The sequence below is a fragment of the Dasypus novemcinctus genome, chromosome 20 (assembly GCF_030445035.2).
Source record: "Dasypus novemcinctus isolate mDasNov1 chromosome 20, mDasNov1.1.hap2, whole genome shotgun sequence".
Taxonomy (NCBI): domain Eukaryota; kingdom Metazoa; phylum Chordata; class Mammalia; order Cingulata; family Dasypodidae; genus Dasypus; species Dasypus novemcinctus.
The window spans coordinates 40,698,814-40,712,727 of NC_080692.1; the positions used below are offsets into that span (position 1 = coordinate 40,698,814).

At 37.5% G+C, this 13,914-nt stretch overlaps 1 pseudogene; it reads right to left on the bottom strand.

The window, feature by feature from the left end:
* Positions 1–1,213: 1,213 nt before the first annotated feature.
* On the bottom strand, positions 1,214–13,696 carry LOC101433408 (zinc-regulated GTPase metalloprotein activator 1B-like; annotated as a pseudogene).
* Positions 13,697–13,914: the final 218 nt, after the last annotated feature.

Consider the following 13,914-nt stretch of genomic DNA (forward strand, 5'->3'; position numbering starts at 1 on the left):
TGAAGAGACAGTTTTGAATATGTTCAAGGCAAATAAAATGCTTAAAGATGAGGCAAATAGCCAAAGTAGGTGTTGACTGGAGGATAAATTGACAAGCACTGAAAGTCTTTGACTTTAGAATTAAGAAGCTCTCATATTGTTTTACCTCCATGAGCTTGGACAAGTTACTTATGTGGGTCTCAGCAAAATGAAATAAGAGTATTTATAGGACAGCAACAATACTAGTAATGGCACTGATTATTTCTCTGGGATCCAGGCCCCTTTAAGATGAGGCCCATAAATCCTTACAAGTAACTACAAATAATAGCTTGATGTGGTAGTGATAGGAAATTTCATAACCTGTTGATTTCCTCAAATGTTTTGTGGTTTTTTCAGGTTTTCTATTTTCTCTGGAGAAATTTTGTCAATTTAAATTTCTCTAATAACTATTCCACATAACTTTTCAAAATTGTTGGCAAAAATTGTGTTTACAATAATTTTTAAATATTAAGACTATGGGCAAGTACGCCTTCATATTCATTTATTCAGGTGTACCTTATTTTAGTTTTATTGATCAGCCTTGTAAAAAGGTTAACTATTTCATTAGACTTTCAAAAACCTGTTTTTGATTTTGTGGATCATTTTTATTTTTCCTTGCATTTTAATTTATTGATCTTAATTATGTCCTTTATTTTGCTTTCTTCTGTTGTTCTTTTTCTAGCTTCTTTGTTTGAATACTTAACCTCTTAATGTTTAATAATTTGCTCAATATTCCACAGCCAATAAAAGGTAAAACTAAATTTTAAAATAAAGCTTCTACAACCTTAGTAGAATTTTTTAAGTTAAATTTTTATTGAAATAGAATATATATATATAGAAAACAGAAAAATATACCAATCCTAAGTACATTTGAAAATGAATATATTCTCACAGAGAACACACTTGGGTAACCACTGCCCAGATAAGAAAATAAAACATATGAGGAGCCTCTTATACACCTGTCTCCTAAAATAAATAAAATACTTTAGAGGATGTTGTCTATCACTGTATGAATGTCAAATGTTTTACAGTGTAACTTACTGTAGTTTATGTATTTTAAAAAATAAATACCTTAAATTGTACATTGGCATTCATAACAGAAATAATGCAAAGGAATAGATGCCTAAACTACACCCAGCAGGAAACTTATTCCCATTTTTTATCATTTGGTCCTTTTGATAAGAAATGCTTCTAGTTACAGACAGTCACTATCTTCTTTGAAATGTGTTGTCCATTGCTTTTCTGTTTCTGTCACAGTAACTATAAATAGTTGTGTAAGGGTATCTTTATCTAAACCCCACCAATAAGGACCAATCTATTTGTCCCCTCAGTGTCATCTCTCCAGCTCACTGGAGTCTCCTCCAGATCATATAGCTTGTGGACACCTTGGACAATCACTTGTTGCAGGTTGTCTTTGGTTGACACCGGCCCCTTCAGTGGTATGACTTCCACTCAGAGATCGTCCTCGTTTCTCACATTCTGTTCCCACAGGAGAGTCTCAATTCTGTTCCCACAGGAGAGTCTGAATAAATACATGTAAACTTTCTTCCTTTGCATTTCCTGGCACTTCCACTGTGACTGTAACTATATGCTGATTGAGGTGAGGTTGTGTTGTGGCAAATGTTGATGTTTTTTCTGCAAACCTATTCCAGAGAGACTGTCAAAGGCCTGAAGATCTAATACATTAGAGAGATCAACTCTTGACCTTTATGTTTACAGACTTTTTCCTAATCCATTTATTGATCGAGTGCTTGCTCTTAATTTGGTTATGTCCTCTTCTGGAACCAAGTCTGTTTTATTGATGATGGTGGTATCTGCCGAAGCAACCCACCCAGTAACTTCATTGATCAAGTCATCAGCTTTTTCTTCTGATAGATGTTTTAAACCATATTTTGAGTCCACAACAGTCATGACATCATCCTGAAAAATATCACTCCGTAATTCAGTATCAACCCAAAACAGAGAAGCCACAACACCAAGATCTTCTAAACCACTGGTTTCAAACAGTATGTAATCAAATTTCCCCTTCTTCTGCATCAAATTCTCGATAGCTCTAAGGCTATTGTCCTTTACTAAACAGCAAAGGCAACATTTTCCAAGTTCTAGCCACTCTTCTTAGAGTTCTCCACCTGGCTGCAGCTAAGGATGTCTCTACTGCACTTCCTTCCCCAAATTCATTCAAAGAATGGCTACTCTTTTACAATGCTACTCTGTCAAAATGTGGTTCAGAAGTGTTGCCTTCCCAGCACTAAACGACTGGTGATAATTGAGTTGGGGATATTGGCACCAGGCAGACTTTCTTCCTCCGTGCTAAGCTACTCTCAATGGGGACCAGTTAGGACAGTCCTCCTCCACTTGTTCCTCTTCTCACCCTCAGCACCATTCCATCTTTTTTTAATTCAAACTTTATTCCAAATTCAAAACCTAAAATAACAGACAAAAGGCAGCTCAACTAGTTGTAGAATCATTACCCCATGGGCCAAATTTACAACTTCTTCTGCCAAAGTTCTTTGAAGTTCACTGGTTATAGAATAGTTTTTGTACTACTTTCTTAGCTCCATATGTCCTGTGTGGTGCTGCAGGGACAGTTACCAGACATTGTATGTCCTCCCATGGCCCACTGGATGGAACGTAGGAGAGTGTGGGCTATGGTGTGGACCATTGACCATGAGGTGTAGTGGTGCTCAGAGATGTATTCACCAAACGCAATGAATGTCTCATGATGATGGAGGAGGTTGTTGTTAAGGGGGGAGGAATGGGGTGAGGGGGGTGGGGGGTATATGGGGACCTCATATTTTTTTAATGTAACATTAAAAAATAAAGACAAAAAAAAGAGAAGTGTCTATGTGATTACCCATAATTGACAAAATATTTGGAATTATTTTCTTCTCTTGCCATACAATATCATAATTTCTGTTTGCTGTGAAAATTGAAAGAGAGCACAAGTTAGCAAACAAAGCAAAGTTATTTGTTTTTTCTTGCACTCAAATTTCCAAAGTCAGTTAGTAAGCATTTATTGACAGCCTATGTATGTGGAGCACTCTTCCACATTCATTCGTGTGACGATTATTCCTGGATGAAGTCTGAATGTTTGTGAGCAAAACAAGAGAATGAGAGAGTGGGAGGGCTCAACAGCCAATTAGTCTTTGGAAAGAATCAAAGTTTTTTAAAAAATAATTTACCGTAGTAATGATATGATATTAGGCAAAATTGATATTGCTTAACTGCTCTATTCCCTATAAGTTTTAGCTGTTTATATACCAATAGTGATGGATTTCTCTTCATCCATTTCTTCTTTGGGGGAAGTTCCTGTTGTGAGTGATGGAATGCATTTGCAAGACAATTGGATAGAGTTTAGAAACAGTGAGTGACTACAGAATGGTATACAGCAAACTGGCTCTATTAAAGTTTTGTACCTTGAGCTTGGCTTCATCAGTTACTTAGCCAACTGAACTAACTAGCTATAAGCAGAAACTTTTATTAAGGAAAAGCTTTCTATGTTGTAGCAGATGAGGCAGGATGTCTGCAGCACCTCAGCAGCTGCTGAAGGCTCTCTAGAGGGAGGTAATTCTGTCTGCATTAGCCATAGTTACAAAAACATCAGGGAGCTGGTATCTGAGACGGCTTCATGAAAACAAGGCTAATAAAGGATGGAAAACATCGGGGACAGTAAAACAAACGGCATAAGCCACCAATGGTATTTGTTGTGGGTCTTCTGTATTTCATAACATAACATAATTTTTACATCAGAATTACTGGTGCCATTCATCACTGAAAATGTTTTCTTAGTAACTTCCAGAAAAAAGAAAAAGGAGTGGAAATCCCCATACCTGAAATCAGAAAGCAAGGTTGGATGACTAACACGTTTTCCTATAACCTGGATCAGCCTTTATGTCAAGCCTGGCCATTTCAAAGATGTGTAATAAAACAGCCAAAATAAACACTGAGTATAGGCAACTGAGTTGGGATAAATCCATGTGTTCTTATTTTCCAATCTCCTGCCAATATTAGTAGGAAGATTTGAAGAACTTTTTGGTTAAATCATTAGAATGTTAGTCTATTTGCTTCCGGAACAATCTGAGAATTTATCGTGGAACTATGTAACAACCAGCTTCCTATACAAGTTCTTTCCTTCATGTCCTCCATGCTCTTTGGCTGAAAAATAATGAATTAAAGGAATTAAACAGTGGACAAAAGTTAGTAATGGTTGTCATTTCAATACCTTCTTTAATGGGGCTCTATAAAACCATAACAAAGGCCATTATGTGCTGTAATTAGTCCTGCAATGGCTATAAAATTCTTGGCTAGAATGTGGATGTTACATCCATTACATTTCCTATTCAGGTAACTTTAAATTAAACAATGCAGTGAACTGTGTTAGAACAGCATGATTTACGTGTATCAACGCTAGTTTGTGGCTAATCTTTTACCATTCCCAAGTATATTTTTATTTCCTTTATTTTCTTTCTTTTTTCTCTTTAAATTATCCCTTATAAATTTATTAGGTACAGTTTAGCATACTCATTTATTCATTCAACTTTTCTGTTTTTAATGCCCATTACGAGCCAGCTGCTACACCAAGCGGCAGGTAAACAATGACCAAGTACAAAGACAATCCTTAATCTCCTAGTTTACAGTTGGAGTGGAGACACCAATCATCACACAAAAATTGTGAAATTGGAAATTACTATAAAAGGGGAAATATGTAATGAGAACTTACAATCAGGAAGGGTTTCCCAAGGTAATGACACTTGTGTTGAAGCTTGAAGGATAACTAAGAGTTACCCAGGCACGAGTAGGAGACAAGACAGAGAAATAGTTACATACAGATGTCCCATATTAACCCCTTGATGCCTGGCCCTGGAGTTGTAAGAATTGAATAAACTGGTTTTTTCCTGAGGCAAAAGCAAGTATGCCTTCATTTCCAACTGGTCAGGGTCAAATATTTTCAGCATTGGAGTCAGGAGAAATCATTTGTTTGGTGATTATATTCTTTTATTTTTAAGTCATTTTTAGCAAAAGAAAGAACAAAGTTCTAAGTTTATTGTAGCTAAATTAAAGATCTCTTTCATTACTCAGGACCTGGATACAGGAATTGTTCACACACTAGCTGCAGAGCTTGATACACATTTGAGTTTTTGTTTTATTTTTATTCTTTTCATTATGCGTAATACCTAGTTATAAATAAAACATGACGGGCTATTTTGATTTGATGTGTGATTATACTGTAGTTTACATTTCATTTCTATGATTTGTGAGCATTTATTGTCACGTTTTAAAATAAAATGTAGAGGAAAGTGATCATTAAAGTTTACTATAAAAATAAAAGGATTTCTTCCTAGAATACAAATGATGGTACTTTTGTGAAAAAATTATCAATCTGAGCAATTTCTAATTGCTTTTGACATTATTGACTTTCCTTTGCCTTTGGTATGACATCTAAATAGTAATTTTTACTGTCTCATTGTCAATCACTATCTTAAATATGTATAATATCATACCTAAAGACTACCTTATATATATAGTCTATCTTGAGAAATATTCACAACTAAATTATTTTTTTTACTTTATTTATTTACTTTAGGGGGTACCAGGGATTGAACCCAGGATCTCATACATGGGAAGCAAGCACTTACCACTGAGCTGTACCTGCTCCCCTCACAACTAAATTCTTGAAAAATGTATTGACAAAATAGTTTTCTTGAAGTCTAAATACTAGGTAAATGCAAATAGAGAAAAAAGTTTGATTAGTAATTAGTAAGAATGAATAAGACCTAAACACTATAAAGCCACAAAAATTTCTAGCATTCCCATGTCCATATGTGGATAGGTGTGTTTGTATACACACACACTGTAGAGACAACGAGAGAGAGGGAGAGGTTTAAAAGGCCATAGATATGAAGTGTAATTTGGGGTATCTTCAGCCACTCGGTGTCATCCTCCAATTAGTCAATGTTAATTTCTCATGAATCTATATTTATTGCCCACTATTCCAAATGGATCATATCAGAAAATAAGACAGTGAATATCCCAGCTCTAAATAGCTAAGTTAAACAGGATATGTATATTCTTGAATAATAAATAATACTTTACCTGTTATAAGTCATACTTTCATTCATTCATTAATAAATTTTAGTAAGCTCCTACTTCACTAAGCACTGGGAAAACCTTTCATTCATTCATTAATAAATTTTAGTAAGCTCCTACTTCACTAAGCACTGGGAAAACCTGACAAAAAAGCACAAAGCTTCTATCAGAATGGAACTTCACAATTTTTAGAATTGCACAATAATGACAAGCTATACCTTTTCTTTAAATGTTAAACTGAACCGAGACGGCATGAAAGCTTCGTTGGTTCTGATTTTTCTCTCTTTCTAACTACCATCAAGAGACGTGACTGGCTTTCTGTAATGATATACCAAAGAATTTCATAAACATAGCCTAGTCATTGCCCTACGAGATTTTATAATTCAATAGAAATTGGCTAGTAATAATTGTTTATTTTTACATGGTATTTTATAGATAATCACATACAATATCTCATTTGGTGCATTTTACCCATATTGAGATATAGTTGTAAATTGATTAAATGCCCATGAAGATCAACAGAATAAAATCTTCTAGGTAGTACACATATGAAAGCAAGACAAATATCCAGTGCAATTCAAAACTGAATAAAGGGAAGCAGATTTGGCTCAACTGATAGAGCATCCACCTATCACATAGGAGGTCCAGGGTTCAAACTCAGGGCCTCCTGACCCTTATGGTGAACTGGTCCACAGGCAGTGCTGATGCGTGCAAAGAGTGCCCTGCCACGCAGGGATACCCCCACATAGGGGAGCCCCACATGCAAGGAGTGCGCCCCGTAAGGAGAGCTACCCCGCACAAAGAAAGTGCAGCCTGACCAGTAGTGACGCCACACACATGGAGAGCTGACACAGCAAGATGACACAACAAAAAGAGACAGATCCCCGATGCCGCTGACAAGAATGCAAGCGGACACAGAAGAACACACAGAGAATGGACACAGAGAGCAGACAACCGGGTGGGGGGCGGGGGGGGGGCAGGGGGAGGAAGGGGAGAGAAATTAATTTTTAAAAATCTTTAAGAAAAAACTGAATAAAGATGGAAAAAAAGCCTCATTGGTATAAGGTTCTACAGTATGATCAGTATTAAAAGATAAAGAAAAGTAGAGGGGATTTCAGGATACATTTAACTAACTTAACAAGCCAATATAAAGGAAGTACAAGAAGACATTCCACGGACAAAGTGTTACTTTGGAAAAGGCACAGAATTTCATATTATAAATGTATACTAAGGTTTATAACCATGTGGCTTATCTCATTCTATATGGCCTACAAAATTGCTGGTGGGATCAATATCAGATGCTATAAATAAACAAAATATAATTCATCCAATATTTCCATCTCACTCCTTTTATTTCAGATTTTTAAATCTTTTGAGTGTAGCTAAAAGAAATTGACAAGCAATGCCAGGCAAACATTCCTATAACTGATCTTGAGTTCCAACGTGTGACGTAAGACCAATGAATCACCCAAGTAACTAACTCAAATAAGTGACCCAGCATCGTTTGGACTATGAGAACAGGCCATCTGTTCATTGTCCTCAAAAGCTAAACACTGCTCTGGCTTAACTTTTTTACAGCAGTGATTATGCACTTTGGCAAGCATTGCACGTATTGTTTGTTTCATCACCATAAAGATTCTATTTTGGCATCCAAAGGCTGTATATTTTCTCTTCTGGCATCATATGAGCATTCATTCCTCTTCATATTATAGGAAATTTATTCAGTGTCAATTAGAAGAATAAACTGCAAGATGCTAATGACTCTGTTACATCAGAAATCATATACAAACTAGTTTCTTCCTGCTATTAACCAGTTACAGAGACATTTCTTCAATAATTGGTCTCTCTCAAATTAGAAATAAAATAATAGGTTAAGTCATATGAAATTGCCCACATTCAATTGTTTTGACTTATAAAAATAAAAATAGCAATTTCATATGATTTCTGCTTAATATAGCAACCAAAGATCCTCATGTTTTCACTCCCTAAATATAAGTTAGCCACCTCCAGGGATACATCAATACTTTAGACTTTAGGGCAAGGTTTCATACTTGGCTCTTATTATCTACCTAGTGCAGAACCCACAAAGCTAAACCATAAAGCACTCTATTTGGCTTTTGTTTACAGTGTCAAGCTCTTATTTTCGAAAAGTTAGAAACATTTCTCCATTATATAGAGATGACATGTTGAAAACGTACTAACTCATTAATGAGGAATCTAGTAAGATGTTAAAGCTGATTCTGAGAGAATTTTGAGAAACTAGTATCTATAGGCCTTCTAGGGGAAAACATATGAAAAGAAATATAAGATTGCTAGATAAGATACAAATTTGATTAGTGTCTTACAAGGCAATAAAACCATAACCTTTGGGTTGGATTTCTCTATTGGACAGAAATCTTCAAGTTAACATGGGTCTCAGTTCCAAGCAAACAGAAAACAGCAAAGTCAAACGCAGATCCATTCCCCAAAATGATTAAAATATCCATAGGTAAGCCTGTTAAATGGCACCCTGGAGTGACAGAGAATAAACCTCCTGATGCTTTTTCGATGCCTTATTTCCAAGTTCTGAGTAATTTTTCTCAACAACGTACGAAAAGGGAGGCTCTTTGTAGAATAGAAATTGGAATTATTGTATAAAATAAAACTTGTATTTGTACAATTTCTTTATCTCCATTATTCTCTTTGTTTGGTTTTTGATCCCACAATCTTTGGGCTAGCATACAATTCTAAAACAGTCATCCCTTCAAACAGAAAAATTAGGGAGCTCCTGATCTTCTAAATCTTGAAATCTTATCTGGTCATTTCCCTTCTTGGATTATTAAAATATAGAATTTTACTTTTTCACTACTGAGACAAAACCCAGAAAAATTATAATAATTATCTGATAAGCCTCTTTTCATTCATATCCCCCAGCCTTCCAAACACCACCAAATATACAAATTGAAAGATCCTAAAGTATATTTTACAATATGCAAGTCTCTTTAAGTAGCAGTTTATAAAGACCTAAATGAATGCTTTGTGATTTTTATTATGACAATATTCTTAATTTTCCTGTACTAATGAAAATACAATCACATATACTTTAGACCTTAAATACTCTTTTTTTTTTTTTTTTAAAGATTTATTTTTTATTTTTATTTAATTCCCCTCCCCTCCCCCGGTTGTCTGTTTTCTGTGTCTTTTTGCTGCGTCTTGTTTCTTGTTTCTTTGTCCGCTTCTGTTGTCGTCAGCGGCACGGGAAGTGTGGGCGGCGCCATTCCTGGGCAGGCTGCTCCCTCCTTCGTGCTGGGCGGCTCTCCTTATGGGTGCACTCCTTGCGCGTGGGGCTCCCCTACGCGGGGGACACCCTGCGTGGCGCGGCACTCCTTGCACGCATCAGCACTGCACGTGGGCCAGCTCCACACGGGTCAAGGAGGCCCGGGGCTTGAACCGCGGGCCTCCCATGTAGTAGACGGACGCCCTAACCACTGGGCCAAAGTCCGTTTCCCCCAAATACTCTTGATTTATATAAATTCTGTTTTAAGTTAGTCACTTTGATTAGAAATATTATTTTTGTCAACTTTCAAATATGATATCAATGAGGGAAAATTAAAAGCTTTAAGCATACCTTCTTGAGAATATGTGAATTATAAAAATTACCATAAAGTGTGTTCTTTTAATTTCATGCCTGAGGATGGGCTGCTAGTCTACAGTGTTTAGAAAAGGCATAAGAATCTTTGTGCAAAAGCAGCTATCAGGAACTCTAGTATCTGTGGATTTAAGTGACATTTTAAGAAGGTAACTGCAAATAAAAACATTGGATAGAATTTTGACCTTTTTTGAAAAGAAGTATTTTAGCGAACAATTTGTAATATGTGCAGTTAGGTTGAAAACTGAAGCGCTCCCTTTCTGACTGGGTTACTGAACTTGTCAACCATCAAGCTTAAGGGTTTGACAAGATCTTTTTAATATCTTTGTGGATAAAATAGAGAAACAAGAAACTGAATGCCAATGCAATTGGATGGATTGGAAACGAATTGAAAAAGTGTGTCTCGAGGAAGCTGATCAATGAAATGATGTCAGAGTCCGGGGCCTTAGCCTTCAGCCCTGTCTTGTTCCATGATTTTATCAAGGACTTGAATGCAGACCAAAAATATAGGTGTATTACATTTGCAGATATGGCAATGCTTGGAAGGATAAGGAATATGTCGGATGACAGTATGGCAGTATCATGAGCCAGAAGACATTGACAGGCTAGAGAGATAGGTCAGCCCGACAAGACAGAAGATAGGAAGGATAAATGTTAGGTCAATACCACGACAAAAATGAAAAGAAAGGAACCCTGCTACTTAAGGACAGGCAGAAGGAACGTGGGAAATGGAGACTGAGGAGTTTAGTACAGTCACAATACACTCACTATTAGTCAAAAGTGAGAACTGTGATGAGGAGCTTGCTCTTCAGAGTCAAAGGATGGGAATTGAAAATCCTATTTTTGATACTTATTTGGGATTAAGTTTGGCAATTTACCTAATCTCTCCAAACCTCTGTTTCCTTACATGCAAAAAGTGAATAATAAGTGTCAAACCTTCTTTAACTTAAAGTGTACTATGTTACTTTTTAATGTAATTACCGGGCCTTCATTCTTGAATCTTTAATGATCACTGACTCTATCCTTAGATATGCCATAGCTTCCTTTTCCCATCTGTCAGTGAGAGGAGCAGTAAAAAGGAAAATATAAAGAGATTAAGGGGAGATGGGAAAGGAAACAAGAGAAAGGTGATTTATTAACCAATAGTGATTGAACAACTACTTTGGGTCAGTTGTTCTACCAGGCACTTGATACTTGGACTCATTTCATTCTCAAAACTAAATGTTCCAAAGATATCATCCCTTCCATGTTAGCCATGAGGAAATGGAGGTTTAGAAAGAGGTAAGAGTTTTCCCAAAGTCAAAACACATCAAGCATCATGACTGGGCTTTGGATCCAGGTCTGCACTCCAAGGCCCAGACTCTCTCCACCATGCCCATTTGTCTCAAAACAGCATCCTCTGGGATCACTACTGAATGGCAAGTGTCCTCAACATTCTCTTATTCCATCTGCATGGTCTGAAATTCAACTTCAAAAAATATTCCATTACCACATTTATATTAATGTTACTTAGGTTTTGTTCAATCTGTGAGAATTTATTTCAACACATTAAATTGTGTTTCTGACTCAACTTGCCTTTCCCTATAAAGGAATTCAGGAGGCACTGCAACAGCCCTAGCGCTCATCTCAAGTCTTTAAGAGGAAACTTTCCCAGAACTGGATCCTGAATAACTTTCTTCCCTAGGTCTTTCTTATCTAATGAAGCTTCCTTTGTATTTTGTTTCATTCACTTCTGCAGTCTTTATTTTCTACCAGCTGCACTTGAGAAAACCATAGGTTTATAAATTTTTTGTGAAGATGAATGCATAACATTGTGATTATACTAAAAGTCATTGATTATATACTTTAGATAGATCATGTGGTATATGGGTATATCTCAATAAAACTACTTAATAAATAAATTAATCATTGTACAAGAGTAGCCAGAAATAGGAGGTAGGTATAGCAGGGATAAAGCAGAGAGATTGAGAGGTGAAGAATTTTCTTGTTTGTTTATCTGGTTTTGGTTTATTATTATTATTATCAAAATAATAAAAATGCTCGAATAATGATTGAAGTGATAAACAAACAACTATGTGATTATACCAAATACCACTAGTTGTATACTTTGGATGAATTGTATGGTTTATTAATATGTGTCAATAAAATTGATTTGTTTTTAAAAAATGAACAAAACAAAACCTAAGTTTTATTTTATTTATTTTTTTTAATTTCTCTCCCCTCCCCCCCCCCCAGGTTGTCTGCTCTCTGCATCATTCACTGCATGTTCTTCTACGACCGCTTCTATCCTTTTCAGCGGCACTGGGAATCTGTGTCTCATTTTGTTGTGTCATCTTGTTGTGTCAGCTCTCCGTGTGTGCAGCGCCATTCCTGGGCAGGCTGCACTTTCTTTCACGCTGGGTGGCTCTCCTTATGGGGCACACTCCTTGCGCGTGGGAGACCCCTGCGTGGCAGCGCACTCCTTGTGTGCATCAGCAGTGTTCATGAGCCAGGTCTACATGGGTCAAGGAGGCCCGGGTTTGAACCACAGACTTCCCATGTGGCAGGCAGACACTGTATCCATTGGGCCAAGTCTTAGACGTTTCCTCTTTCTAGGTTTGCAATAATTAACAAGCTGTGAATCAGTTCCCCCTGACATGCATTGAGGAAAGACAAGCCCCCTCAGAGCCTACGAGTCTGAAAGCACAGCACTTCCCCAAAGTTTGAACAAAGAAACCAAGTGGAAACAGGAGTAAAGGGAGATAGAGAACCTTCACTCCCTGCAGATCAAAGCACCTATTCCTCCAGCATTCCAAGAAAACATAACTCCCTAACCCACTACCTTTTAGCCATGCAAGGGAAAATTTTCACCTCTAGGGCTTCCTATTGGCCCCTGCACCTCACTCCAACCCTCGCCCCCTCCCGCTGACTATCATTTCCCTGCCTAGGACCGTGTTGTATAAATTCAACTCCCCCTTCCAGAAGTGGACTGAAGTCTATTCTTCAGACCCGCTCCATTTGGGAGAACTTCTCAATAAACTTTCTGCCTGCAATCAGCCTCCGTGTCGCAGTGAGCACCCTCCTTTTCTCCAACACTAAGCAAGCCAGCAGCAGCAGCAGACGAACTTCTAATGTAAGCTGGAAACAAATGTTTATTTCACCTAAAACAAAAATGCAACATGATGAAGTTGTAATTCCCCACCTATACTAAAGGTATTTGGTAAGAGGCCAGTAAGGGAAGGACACAGCTGCAGGGAGCTCAGACTATGTCATCCACTGACAAAGGCCAATGCCTTAACACTACACCCCAGCCTTCAAGATCCAAGTCAAACATCACATTTCCCGTGAGGTCCTGCTTCACCACATCGCCACCCCACGTGAGATTTTATTTCTCCTTTCTTTGCTCCATGACTCTGCCAAGGTTTGCTGATGCAACAGGATGTTAATTCTAAATGTCAAATGGAGAACCAACACAAGGGATATTTTACATTTCAAAAAGGTATTAGGCCATTTACAGAATCTTATTAATTAGAAACAATACCTGAACTCCCTCATTCACATAGAGACTATAGAAATGGTTGAAAATGGAGATAGACAAAACAATTTTGGACTCCATTCTAAGACGCTACCTGGAGTCCCATCCCCCTTTGCCATGGGAAGTGAGCAAGCATCTGCTGGTCTATTCCTGAAGCTCTTCATGTGAGCCTCAAGTTAGGAGCAGAGTGGACTGGGGTCTGACTCCCAGCCAAGAAATAATAGATTCAGGCTAATGAGTTGCAATTGCCTCAGAGAACCAGAGTGTCACTGCAATGTGGCAGGAACAGTTTGCAATCCCAGAGTTTGCTGGGGCAATGCATTTTCCAACCCATTACATTTTCTTCTGCACCTACTCTAAGGAAAATGCTCTTTAGGAAATTGCCAATGACCACCTTCCTTACTGCGAAATTCAATAGATTCTTCTAAATCCTTGCAGTGGCACCACATCTCCGAATCATTTAGTGTATGCTTTCTTAGTCAAACTCTCACTTTCCTTGGGTTCTGTGAGGTATTGTGCAAAGACCGTGAGCTTTGAAGTCAAATGGATCTAGATTTGATTTACTGCATCAGTAAGCGTTCAGCAAACGCACAGTTCGTGCCAGGGACTCAGCTAAGGTTCTGGGGATCAATGGCAAACAAGGCAACTATAAAACAATGCCCGACGC